Source organism: Rattus norvegicus, chromosome 3 (genome assembly GCF_036323735.1).
Source record: "Rattus norvegicus strain BN/NHsdMcwi chromosome 3, GRCr8, whole genome shotgun sequence".
Lineage (NCBI taxonomy): Eukaryota > Metazoa > Chordata > Mammalia > Rodentia > Muridae > Rattus > Rattus norvegicus.
This window is the reverse complement of record NC_086021.1, coordinates 99,877,171-99,890,605: the sequence shown is the minus strand read 5'-3', so window position 1 is coordinate 99,890,605 and position 13,435 is coordinate 99,877,171. Positions and strand designations below refer to the sequence as shown.

The following is a 13,435-nucleotide window of genomic DNA, read 5'->3' as shown; positions in this document are numbered from 1 at the left end:
TGTAGAGCGAATTTGGACAGATGGGCTGGGGCGTTCTTATGACTGAGTCTTGTATTGTTTTGACACTAGACCAAGATGAGGACAGGAAGAGAAGCAGGTGGGTGGGCCTCGCTATGGACCTAAACTGACCTCCTCACATGTTCTTACTTCAGCCCAAAGCTGCAGAATCCAGGAAGTCCAAACTGGAGTCTTGCTGACGGTTACAAAAATGACACTCAGGATGGAGGTTGAATCTTTTGTTGTCTGGTCTGTCAACTGCTCCGGATAAGAGGATGCACATTGAAACTGTGCTCTAAACTTGGGTTTCTTATGCTAAATGAGGCCTGTACAATAGGACCAAAACCCCAGGCTGTAAGTGCCTTTGGGGAAAACCTCAGCAGGAGTGCAGAAGATAGTGTGCCTTGTGTGGCAGGAATTCTAGAAGCTGCATGCTATTTCCCTGTTTCCCACGGCTGCTCCACCCTCCACCCCCCAGCTCCAATTTGAAGTGGCCTGAACAGGAAAAGGGTACGTATGAACAGGAAAAGGGTACGTATGAACAGGATTTAAATTGGAGGGGCAATTGGTGGAGGAGGAACTATCTCGGCTAGGGTGGGGCTGATGTGACCCAGGCATTTTCCTCTGAGGTTGAAACATCCCATCTTTCAGGAAACCTCATTAAGCAAGAAGATAAGCAACTCAAAATAGCTTCAGGAAGTCCCTGAAACCGATCAGATTCACTAAGCCCCTTCCTCCCAGAGTAAGCAACAAACCTTCACAGTTTCACACAAGTTGACTGACTACAAAGAAGACTCGACCAAGAAACAGGCTGAGATGCCTGGAAGAGATTTAGACCAACTAAATCACTTGGAAAGGCCAACCTGCCGAGCTCACTGAAGCTGTGTCTTGTGCTTCAGGTTCCCAGCTACTGTGAGATTCACATGTACCTGGGATGTGCTTTGGAGATTCATTGGTTCACCAAGTTGGACTTGGGTTGTATCCATGCTTTTGTCTGTTGTGGGTTCCCAATCTGGGGAGAGTTGACGTGTACACTGAATCTCCTCAGGAAAAGTCTTGTCACACAAGAGCCATCTGTGAGTCACCACCACAAACATCCTTGCTTGGGGGTCAAGGAGGACTCAGAGAAGGGTGGGGAGGAAGGTATTCTATGGCTGACTGACCAAAGTTGGACAAGGTCAAGATCTAGCGCCCTGCCCAGGACACAGCAGCAGCTCTGTTGCCCTGTTCTCTCACCGTGGCTCTGTTTTCCGAGCATCCATAGTGTCTGGGAACAAGGCGAGATCTTGGCATCTTATGGAATAAATGGCTGTCATCTGAGGAGGACAGTTTTTGTTCCCTGAACTTAGCTGGAGTTGTAGGCTATTGTGAGCCTCCCAACTTAGGTCCTGGGAACAAACTCTGGGCCTCTGAAGAGCAGCAAGCACTCTTATCCCATGAGCCATTTCTCTAGCCTGCTTCCTAAACTTAGATATAAATTGTTTGATTAATTCATTACCTATTTTTTGAGTGGCCCGGGACTATCCTATCGCTAAATGTGTGGTTGGAACCCCTGCTCACCCTGGCCTGTCTGCTCTCTTTCCTCAACCCCACCTGCTCGGAGAAAACTCTGGCCCAATTCATCACACTTCAACTCTGCATTTCTTGCAACCCACCCAAGAATATCCCACCCAGGAGCTAAGCTTTTGACCATATATGGGCATGATCCTAGCTCCTAGCTGACATTATCCCTCACCTAAAAAAGCCCCTTGTGAGAGCCCTGCTGCCTGATTTCCCCGGCCTCCCTTCCTTGGGGCAGATGAACCTGCCTAGGAGAAGCCTTTATCTATTTTAATCTGGCCTATATTTCGTTGGTGGAAAACCCATTTTCAAGGATGACCTTGAACTTCCGATCTTCCCACCTTTACCTCCCAAGTGCAGGGACTTCAGTCTGTACTATCATCCCAGGCTTAGTCCCTTCACTAGGCTGAGCTCTTGGTAAATGCAATCCCTTCTTATCTCCACACTCAGGAAGTTGGAGGAGCAGCAGCAGGAAATAGAGGTCAGCCTGGGCTACATGAGACCCTGTCTTAAAAACACAAAAAACAAAAGTAAATAAAACATTATTTCCAAACGTTATGGCTACCCTCAAAATATTTTTATTATTAATCTTTCTGGATTGTTTCTCTTTTCATGCTGGCATCAAATTCCTGATTCTCCAGACTCTACCTCCTGGGTGCTGGGACTACAGATGTGAGCCACCATACCCGGCTGTTAGTCTCCACCCACCCCTTTTTAATAAACCAATAATATGATTTTTATTAGGGTAGGGTCTTTATGTTTGTTTTGGCTTTGGTTTTGTGAGTCCCTTCTTAAAGGCTCATTCTAATTACCTTATTTTGCCCTGGGTTACAGAGCTGCCAGGTCTAGGTCCTGTGAGTGAGTCTCAGCCTACCCTAATGTCTTCACCTATGCCTAGCAGTGGCTCTCAATCTCAAAGCTGACTCAGAGTCACCTGGGACCCTTGTGAAAACAAACCACTGCAGTTTCTCACTGAGTTGTTCTGGGGCGCCTCAAACCCCCAACATGATCCTAACAAGTTCCCAGGCAGTGGTGGGGCTTCTAGGGTGAGAACAGCTTTGAGAACCACTGGGCTGCATTGCATGCGAGGTTCCACCTGCAAAGCAAGCTCTTCCTACTCTCCCCTCAGTGGCTTGCTCTGCTATGCAGTGAGATAGTGTGATGCTAAAGAACTTTGGCAGCTCACAGGTTAATGGCCCTGGTTGTTAACCTGATAACCTGCCTGAGGCTGGTCCACAGTCTGGAAGTGCAGGGTGGTGTGTGCAGACATCTGGAGATCTTTGGCAGCCCACCTTCTCAAAGAAGAAGCCGACCACGGCCCTCAGCCCTCTCCTGCCACACCCACACCAGCCTGCTGTAGCACAGCTGGCTGACCCGAGCCACTTCTTCGAGGGCCAAAATCCAGACAAGCTATGACAAGCGTAAATATGAGTCGAGATATTGGAATGGTTCACGAACGACTCCGCTGTTAGCCCACGACTTCCCCTTTCTAAAGCTTGGGCTGTGCATCTGTAAAATGGGCGCAAGGAAAGTAGCCCATGAGTGGTAGGAACTCAAAGATCGGGGCTTTCACAGCTCTTGGCTTTCTGCCGGTCTTCGAGCGAAAGTTCAACCACTGGTAGCTGTTAGTATTTTCAGAAAGTGCTTGACTCCAGCCGCCTCCACATGGAGACCTGGTCTTGGAACGCGAACGCTCCCACGCCATTCCCGGATTGCACCAGGATACGCCCGTTCTAGAATGCCAGCTTCGGGGCCCCAGGACTACGGCCCTGAGCCAGGTTGCTAAGGGGAACCGGCGGATCGGGGCGGCGCCGAGAATCCACGGGAGGGGCGGAGCCAGAGAGTTGCCTCCCAGTTGGGTAAGCCCCTTTGGGGAAAGTGCTGGAGGCAAAGGGGTGAACGGGAGGGCTTCGGAGGACCGCCGGCGGCCTAATTGGGAAGTAGAAAGGAAGAGGGAGACCGCAGCGGGTGAGACAGTTAGACAAGGATGTAAGAGACTGGAAGGGCAGAAAATCAGGGTCCCGGGCCGGCCTCATCCACTGGAAGCCCAAAGCAGGAGGAGCAAGGCGCAAACCTGGCCTCGCCGCTAGGATGGAGTAGGTCGGTATGGGTCCTTCTTGGAGCCAAGCTGTAGGGCCGGAGGCAGAGTTGGAGACTTGGCAAAGGGCAGCCCAGTGTTGTGCTAAGAGGTGTGGCCGTTTGAACGAGGAGTCTGTGATGGGCGGAGTCTGGTGCTACCTCCCGCAGGGCCCGGAGAGAAGCAGTGTAGGGGGCGTGTCGAGGGCGTGGTCTCGGGGGGCGTGGCGTGGCCTGACAAGGCCGTTGAGCTTCTGGACTGACTTCGGGAGGGGGTTGCCGGGGAGAGCAAAGGGACAGAGCCAAGCTGCGCAGTCAAACACGGGTTGGGGCGGCAGCTGAAGACGCCAACTTAAAAGCGCGTAGCCAGAACCCAGGCAGCAGGTAAGAGAAGCCTGGGGGAGGGGACAGGATAATCGGAAGCAAACTTAGCTTTGCCCCGACTTCCGAGCAGGACCTATTCCGCCGAGCCTGTGGGGCCCCGCATGACAACAGGTAACAGATTAGAACAGTTAGTAGCTGAGAAGGATCGTTCACCTTCCAGTCCCGAACTCCCTAGATCTGGCTGCGCCACACACCAGCCCTGTGACTCTGGGCCTGTCCCTGCCCCCAGTCCAGAGCTCCTCCGGTTCCAGAAGGAGGAAGTTGATTGAGATGAGCTTCGATCACCCGAGAGTGACCTTTCTCAACAAAAGCCAGGAATGTGAGGGCTAATAGGTGACAGGCAATGTGGTGTGTGAGGACACTCGCTTTCAGATTGCATAGCTAGACCTCAGAGATTTTTGTAAAATGTCACTGAGAGAAAGATTTAAGTTGCCCTAGATTATTGGAAGGGACACCAAAGCAAGGTGGTTTCCATTCTTTCCCTCCTTTCAATTTCTGAGCACACCACTGAACTGGATGGACTTGGAGTGGAAACTTAGCCAAACTTTTCCAGGTGAGCTGGTGGAAGAGGCGCCTAGAGGGTTAGCAGAAGAAGCAACTCTCTTTTGGGGTACATGGAGAAAAGAAAGGGAAACTTCCAAACCTGCTCAGAATCTAGACAAGCCCTAGAGCTCCTTGCTGTGCCAGGGAATAGGCATTCATGCAGAAGGGGCTCCACTTCTGATTGGGGGTGGTGGTGTCCTGGGTCCTGGCTGTGCCAAGGATTTAGGCTTTGAGACTCAGCCTCATTGGATTCCACTCCCCTTCAAACCTTAGTTTCCCCATCTGTGACTTGGGGAGCAGTGGCCTAACAGTAGTAGCAAGAATTAAGTGAAAATGTGTGTACCATGCCTGACAGGACACTGAGCGCCCAGAAGCCTTACTTAAAGTCTCCTATGATGTCAGTGGGCAGGTGGTGCTGTCTTCCTTCTGGGAAATAAACCCATCTTTGGGGTTTGGCTTGGTTTAGATGACTGACGGGTAGCTGCAGCTGTCCCATCCCTAACCTCATCAGAGTCGGAAACTGACACCAGCCATCAACGTCATCTTGTTCTTTTGTGGGTCAGAAAGTATGTTACCTGGACAAAAGAAGGTCTGAGTCCATAACATTGCTTGGGGATGATGGGTATTGAATTTAAACAACCCCCCCAAGAAAACCTGCTTAAGGAGTCCATCCTCACGTGGGCCTAGCATTACCCTCATCCTGAGGTGTGTGAGGCTCCCTGATCCCATCCCCCTCCTGGAGAGGCTCTCCCACAGCCTGGGCTAGCTCAGGGTAAGTCCTAGTAGTCTGTGAGGCTTTAGTGTCTGTGAGGCTGGTATGGGCTGTTTCACTGCAAACTCAGTGTGATGAGGGTTGGGCACAGAAGGCATTGAAGGTGCTACATGTGAAATTTGGGGAGAGGTGAGACCGTGCTGTAGAGTCTGCCGTAAAGTACTCTGGAAAGCCTGGCTGAAGGCTGGACCATGTGGAGAAAAGACTGCGTGTGGAGGTGAGGGTGGAGCACAGAATCTTTGAGGATACTCTGGAGAACCAGTGAGCAGCAGGGATGGGGTTTAGACTTGAGCAGGACTTTCTGCCTGGACTCCCCAGTCCTGATTAATCTTTGACCCACACACTGCCTGCTCCATGAATGTCAGCTTTTCAGTGGCATTAGATGAGAATTTGCTACAGTGAGAAGGGAGCACCTTTAGGAGGAGACATTCAGCACTAACTTGCCTAGTGTATGTGGGACCTTTCCATCACCCCTCCCATTCTGTGACATGAAATGTCAAGCAATGGCACAATGATGGGTCCACACCATTCAGTCAGCATCTGGGAAGGAGCTTGAGTCAGGGATGTAACACAAGATACTTGAGGAAAGGATGAGAGGGACCTTTGGGGCCTTAAGGACTAGAAAGGTGGGCCGGAAGGATTTTTGGACAGAGGGAGATGCTCAAAGGCAAGGTCAGCTTGTCCATGGAGCTCTTGAAAAATGGCTGGGTTGCTGGTCTAGCTCAGTGGTTCCCAACCTTCCTAATGGCTGGGAACTTTTAATACAATCCCTCTTGTATGGTGACCCTCAACCATTAAATGATTTTTGTTGCTACTTCATAACTGCAATTCTGCTATTGTTAATTGTAATGTAAATATAACTGTGTTTTCCGTGACCATGGGCAACCTCTGTGAAAGGGCCGCTTTGACTGTAAAGGGGTCACAGCCCGCAGGCTGAGAACCACTGGTCTAGCTAAGGCTCTCAGAGTATTAAAGTAGAAATGGTAGAAGGGATGAACTCCAGAAGAGCTCTGTGAGGGAAAAGCTTGGGCTTGTGTCTTGGGAATCGAGGAGCCTTGAAGGGTTTAAGGCAGGGGAGTGGTGCACAGCTTGACACTGTGTGTGCAAGATATGCAGGGGTAGAGGAAGTCCAGGGGACTTTTGGTGTCATTCCTACAGGTTAGGAATGACAGACAGCCAAAAGTGGTGGAATCCAGCTATGCCCTGCCAGTGGAACACAAGTAGGGCTCAGAAGGTGACCACACTAAGTGGGTGGTAGTCATAGGGAGGGTGAATGCTGTTGAGTGACAGGATGGTGGCCTCCAAGAATGACCTATGTTCACCATGAAGGGGTGGGGTCTGGGCAGAGTCAAGGGAGACTGTGCCAATTAGCTGTGAGTATCTGATCAGGATGGGCAGGAAAAGTACCCAGGCTTCCCTGTTCAGCCCAGAAAAGGCTGGAGTGAAGGACTGATCATTTGGGCACAAGATTCCCACAAGGGGTATATTTTGGTTCCCTGAGGCTACTCTGAAGTTTGACATGCAGGAGAGCCCCTTATTTTAGAAGTGGAAGTTCCCACTGGCTGGCAACTCCCTTCACTTTGGAGACCTACCCATTTTCCCTTGAGGGCCAAACAATGTCAGATCCTCACACATTCGATGGGGGTGGGGGTGGGGGGAATCTCAAGACAGTGGCAGCTGACCCAGCAGCCTAAGCCCTGAGCATTGTTTGGGATTTAGAGGATCTGAAGCCTGCTGGTTCTCCTGCATCAAGAGTTTAGCCTAGGCCTCTGCTCTAAACTCTTATGCCCACTTCCTGTGTGGGAAACTGGGTTGTAGTCATGATATAATCAGTAGCTTCAAACAGCCAGGACTTGGCTCTGCAAAAGGCTGCTAGCAGGAAGGGTGGGTAGAACCCAGGCTGCTCAGCCTGGACCCTTCTGTGGTACAAGATGGGGTTGTGACTTGTTTAATCTCAGCAGGAAAGAGCCAGCCTGGGTCTGAGAAGTCAGAAGGGAAAGCTCAAAGGTAAACAGGGCCCAGTGGTCTGGATGTGTTCCTCCCCTCCCCTCAGCTACTGATGCTGTCTTCCTGAGAGGAGTCAATCCTGGAGCCAGTGCCCCGCAGGGTCCAGCTGGGATTGTCCAGTTGACTTACTCCTGACTCACTCCTGGGATTCCCCTGCACCACAGCGCACTTCCTGTTACAGCTGATGACAGACACACAGGACAGACACGCAGAAACAGCTGAGAGGATCAGAGACCTGCGTTCTGATCTTGTCACAAAGTCCAGCTCTGGCGTTTGTCACTGTGTGAACGTAGATAAGTTCCCTCTTCTCTCTAGGAGTCCCTTCCTGGCTCTGCTGTTAGCCAGTGTTTCCTTGGTGTTCAGGTGACACGCGTATGCACACATGGGACTCAGTGCAGTGGGCCGAGCAATGCCCTTAGTGTGAGTAATTGTGTTCTTTCCTATTCTGTCCCTTCAGTCTGCCCAATAGAGCTTGAGCACATAGTATGGCATATGGCCCAGCCCATAGTATGTATGGCATGCAGCCCAACATTGCACTCTAGACTTTCACTTCCTAGCTCTGTAACCGTTTCTGAGACTCAGTTTATGAATTGGGAAAATGGTGGTAATGGTGGTTATGGCTTTGTGGGATGGTGTAAGACACCACAAACACTTGCATGGGAAACAGCATTTCATACTGGTCATAGAGCAGATGCTCAATGGCTGAAAGCTATGGTCAGGGTCTGCATCTGACTGGTTTGTACAGTTCTACCAAGGACATTCCCTCAGTGTGCCCTCTGCCTTGCCGCCTGTGCCCCTCTGATATACATGCATGAGATGTCCATGACACCAGTCATTTCTAACTGTTGGGTGATTCTTGGCTCTTCTACCTGGGTCCCCCCATGACTTAACTTCCCTTTGGTCCTGCTGGTTTGTGGTAAAAAGAAACCTCCCGGGAGGGACTACCTTGTCCCTTTATGTATCTTAGCCTACAGTGCACACTCAGAAAATGACAGCTGACTGAATAAAGTTTTTTTTTTTTTGCGGGGGAGGGGGGTTCAGTTGGATTCAGCTCCCTGTGAGATCCTTGGTGACTTCTTTGAGAGACCACACGTTGAGGAAGCGGGGCCTAGAACCTGCACAAGGAGGTAAATAGGCTGCCTAGACTTTTATGGTTTCACACAGGGCTTCTGCTTCCCCATAAAGCCTGGCCTTTACTCTACAGAGAGGGAAACAATGACTTCCTACAGTCCCAGCCTGGTGAGGGACCTCTGTATCCCTCAGTGAACCCTTACTCAGCAGCAGCCATGTTCCTGGAAGCAGCTGGCAGCTACTATATGTGGGTCTTTGGCCAGGACGAGGCAAAGATGCCCTCCAGGATGGTTAGGCCAGGCATTATCCACAGACCACCTGGACATTTGGAAAATGCTCCTCCCAACTTCTTGGCCTGTGATGTAGCTTCTGTGTCTTTTGGACCCTAGCTGGACTCTCCTTGTTAAGCTAGGAGTCCCACAATGGAGCAGCTCTGAGTTCTGGGCCTGCAATCTCTGAACAGGGTGCTGGAGGGTGGACATTTGGGCATAGGTTTAGATCGTAGCTCTGGTATGGGACTCTTGAGGAATCTGGGGCAGGGAGAGAACTTCTAACTGATTTCTTTACTTTAGGCAGCATATGCTCTGGAAACTTCCCAGAACCCTTGGGGGATTTCAGGAATCTTAGGCAAGGTCAGAGACTGTGGAATCCAACTTCCCCAGGATGCTTGCCACTGCTGCTGCTTGCCAACTGAATGCATGGTTGGGCAAGCTTCTGTACCCCCTAGTGCCAGTGTCAGATCCTGTGAAGGAGATAGCCACAGAGTTGGCTCTCCTTGTCCACAGTGTGTCCATTATTGTCTCACTGCAGAGACAGAATACTTGATAAGCAGAGTATTTGTTATGTGTGTGTGTGGGGGGGTGTTGGCTCACAATTTGAAGGGACACAGTCTGCTGTGGTAGGGGACACTGTGAGGGCAGAGGCTTAAGGTGGTTGGTCACATTATATCTATAGTTGGGAAACAGAGAGAGAAGATTGCTTATGCTCAGCTAGCTTTCTCCTTTTGCACAGTCTGATACCCCAGGCCATTGATTGGAGCTGCCTACTCAGGGTGCATTTTCTCTCCTCGATTAACCTAGTCTAGCTAATGTTTCACAGGTAATCCCAGAGGCTGGTCTCCTAGATGACCTAGATCATGTCCCATTGGTAGCTAGGATTAGCCATCCCACAAGTAGGATGTGGAAACATCTGCAATCAGTAAGCTATAGACACAGTGTGGTTGGGGGAAAACTGTCATGTGGAAAGGCTTTGTGGAGCTGTCATTAGTTCCTAATGACGTAGAGTGACAACTAGAGATGACTCAAAGCACACCAGAAGTACTTAGATAGTCCAAACATTACACTATTGTTCATAAGGGACTCTGGCCATCCCCAGGTTTGATGTCCTTTCCAAGAACCAAGGGACCACTGTGCTGTCTGACAGTGACATAGGAGCTAATGATTGTGAAAAGATTTCTGACAGTCCTGGGCATCTACATACGAGCTGTCTACATACTCGCTGCTTCTGGCCGCTGTTGTTGACAAGAAACAGGCTTTTCGTCCCTGGGAGGCTGGAGCCTTGAGGCTGCACTGAACCTCAAGTCCAGGCATCCGGGCTCCTACTTCAGCTTGTCTTTCAGTGCTGTTGTGAAACCTCAGACCCGTTACAGCCCTTCCCAGACTGCAGAGCTGTAACTGTCATCCTGCAGCTGCCGTGTGTGCCTTTTGGCATCCAGGCACATGGGAGGCCCCCATGGGCAGGCAGATGAGGGCTTTTCCTGGGGAGAGGACATGTGAGTGCTGGACCTACCCTGTATCCAGCCAGCCCAGGAGGAAGATGGAGATTGTCAGTGCCCAGCAGCTGCCAGGGGCTCTGCAGGCACTGAATGGTACGGGCTGTTCTCCCTGGCTCCTCGCCAAGGCCCAGTGCAGATAAACACCTGCTGAAATGTGTGCAAGACGACCCAGACGTGGCTCAGCCTGTAAGGACGCTCACTTCCAAGCTTGATGACATGAGTTCAAACCCCAGGAACTACGTGGTGGAAGGAGGCCACCAACTCTCAAAAGTTGTCCTGTGACCTCCACATGTATGCCACAGCATGCACAGACACACACACACATGCATGCACACGCGCACGCACACGAACACACATGCACATGCATGCACACGCACAAGGACAGATGGACGGACAGATGGACAGATAGACAGATGCAATAATAGCAAGAAGAAAACCATCAATCAGGGATCAGAGAGCTGGCTCTGCAGTTAAGAGCACCCGCTCCTCTCACAGAGGACCTAGGCTTGGTTCCCAGCACCCACATGGTAGGTTGCACCTACCTGTAATTCCAGTTCCAAGGGGTTCTGACTTCCTCTTCTGGCTTCTGCGAGCATCAGACACACACGCAGTACATTTATATACATAAAGGCAAACAAACTCCCCAATAAATATGTACATTACTATAATCAAATGTGCAAATTAGAGACATTTTTTGTCTTTTAAAGTTTCCTTATTTTTCTGAACTTTATGCCAGAAGCCCAAATTATTTTGATATTTAATTTGAAAAGGGAACACACTCACACAACAAGAGTTACAAAAGAAACATATTTGAAGAAAATGGATTATGTAAACTTGAGGAACATTGGGTTTTTGGTTATAAACCAATCCTGTGCTTTCAGAGGAGGGGTGGAGTGTTGGTTTGAAGTACATATCAGCTTGTCAAGGCCCAGGAGACTCCCTGGGAGTGCCTGGGTCACAGCCTGATTGGGCAACCAACAACAGATATGGGAGAGTGTCTTAGGTAGCATAGATGTGACCCAGCCAGCAACTAGGTGCTGTTCCTAGAGCTTGTCACCAGCATCTGACAAGGACAGCTTAACTGCCTCTGTAAGCCTCAACATGCTCACCTGTGGGATGGGGATGGGGCTAATAAAGCTTACACCAGGGCATCAAGTGAGGGCCTAATAAGCTTAACAGGCGTGCACACCTAAGACAGGACTGACTTCAGATCTGGGCAAGGGCCGTGCACACTTCTGTTATGGAATTGCTGGAGTCACTTGTTTGACCCCAGATGGCACTTGTCCAGATCTTGCCTCGCTGCAGGACCAGGTGGTATTGCAGACAACAGCAGGATGGCAGCTTTCTGCAGGCGCACTGGCTCTGCACCAGGTGAAGCCTGGCCTAGCAGACCTAGTGTGTCTCCTAGAGGAGCCCATCAGATAAGCAGCCCTTGGAGCTGGGGCAGGGAATGAAGAAGGGTGGGGGTGGGGGCAAGGCTAGAAGTGTGTGCTCAATAGAGGTCTCTCCACAGTGAAACAAGTGGCGAGAAGATTTGTGTTCCTACACAGGCATACATGGCCCTTCAAAACAGTGCCTGGTGTGTAGTAAGTACTTGGTGCACACATAGTCACCACATGTTGGTAGTAACAACAGTTAGCAGTTGCACATCTGTGGGGAGCCAAATAATCTCCCACCGGCTGTCTCAGGAGATGAATTATCAGTGTGCCTACAGGGAGATGGCCAAGGCTTCACTATAGAGGGAACGCAGAGAAACTCGGCAGACTCATTTGAAGAGGATGTCTTTGAAGTCACAGAGTGAGTGAGTAGGTGTAGGCCTTGAGTCATGCTCTGTCATGCAGACAGTCTACTTCTCTGAACCCTGGCCTGTGTGTGTGTGTGTGTGTGTGTGTGTGTGTGTGTGTGTGTGTGCGCGCGCACACACACGCACACGTATACTAGCCAGGAAAAGGAGGATATGTGCTCTGCTTTAGTCTGTCCAAAAGATCCCCAGGCCCATTTCTCTGCTGTATCATCATGGGCAGAGTAGAGACCTCTTTTTTACCAGGAGATGGTATACCATGGTGCCTTGTTCTTTGCTTCGTGTGCATTGTAAGAAGTAAGCAGAGAACTATTAGGAGGTCCCTATACCACGATGGGATTCTTCCAGACCCTGGGACCCCAAATGGTAGCCAGGCGACTGGTTGGTGTTTGTTTGTTTGTTTGTTTGTTTGTTTGTTTGAGACAGGGTCTCTCTACATAGCCCTGGCTGTCCTGGGACTCACTATGTAGACAAGGCTAGTCTCAAACTCACAGAGATCCTCCTGCCTCGGCCTGTCATACCCAGCCTGCCTGTAGCACTTTGGCAATATGTAGCCTTGGCTTCCAGGTGAGCCGAGTGAGGAATGCCGCCACCCTCATGACCCAGGAGCTGGTAAGCTGGTGACAGTGGCAAATGAGGGCTGAGCCAGGCAGCCCTGAGCTGGAGGGAGGCTGCTCACTACGGCTGCTGGAAATGGCAAGGGCCAGCTGGGGATTTGAACCTCCGTGGACTCAGTCAGTGTTCAGATTGAGTAAGCCCGGCCTGGACTCAGGTGTGGAGAGGATCCCAGTAATTATTCTAACACTAAAAGGGGTGGGGATGATTGTGTAGACTTAAAAACCAAAGCAAAACAATCTCATGGGCTGAGGAGATGGCTCCATGGATAAAACATGGGCCCTGTAAGTGTGAGGATTCCCAGGACCCATGTAAAAGCCAGGCAGGAATGGCAGCTGCCTGTAACCACGGCACATGGAGACCGAGATAGAGGATCCCCCGGGTGAGCTGTCAGGTAGACTGGCTGGAAATGGGGAGAGAGAAACCATCTTAGTAAATAAAGTGGAGAGTGATTCCAGAACGACACCAGACTTCAACTTCCGGCTTCCACCCGTGTGCCCATAAACGTGTGAAGACACATACACACAGTCACAACATAGTACACCTATGTGTCCCCAAAACAACAGTGGCAAAAAAACCCAAAAAACCAACAACAACAACAACAACAACAACAAAAAACCCAACCAAACGAACAAACAAACAAACAAACAAACAAAAAGAACTTTGGTACTGTCAGAACCAAGTAGAAAACAAAACTGGAAAACTTTTCTAATAATTGAAGAGAGGTTTTTCTGGAAAAATTTGCAGTGCACAGAACCATATACTAAAGGAAATAATTACTCAGAGATAACCACTGTGAACAATTTGGTGCTTTGGCTTTTAAAAGCACTTTTAA

At 50.2% G+C, this 13,435-nt stretch overlaps 1 protein-coding gene across 3 annotated transcripts in view; it reads left to right on the top strand.

Annotated features, from left to right (window-relative positions):
* Positions 1-3,307: 3,307 nt before the first annotated feature.
* Cd82 (Cd82 molecule) overlaps positions 3,308-13,435 on the top strand; it is a 44,551-nt gene continuing 34,423 nt past the window's right edge. The window contains exon 1 of one of the 3 annotated variants that reach the window (XM_006234598.3): positions 3,308-3,416. The gene's annotated coding sequence lies outside the window, so the exon portion shown is untranslated. Of the gene's footprint in view, positions 3,658-3,861; positions 4,018-13,435 lie in introns of those variants that run through there. The other 2 variants (XM_006234597.5, NM_031797.2) reach the window with 2 other exon arrangements.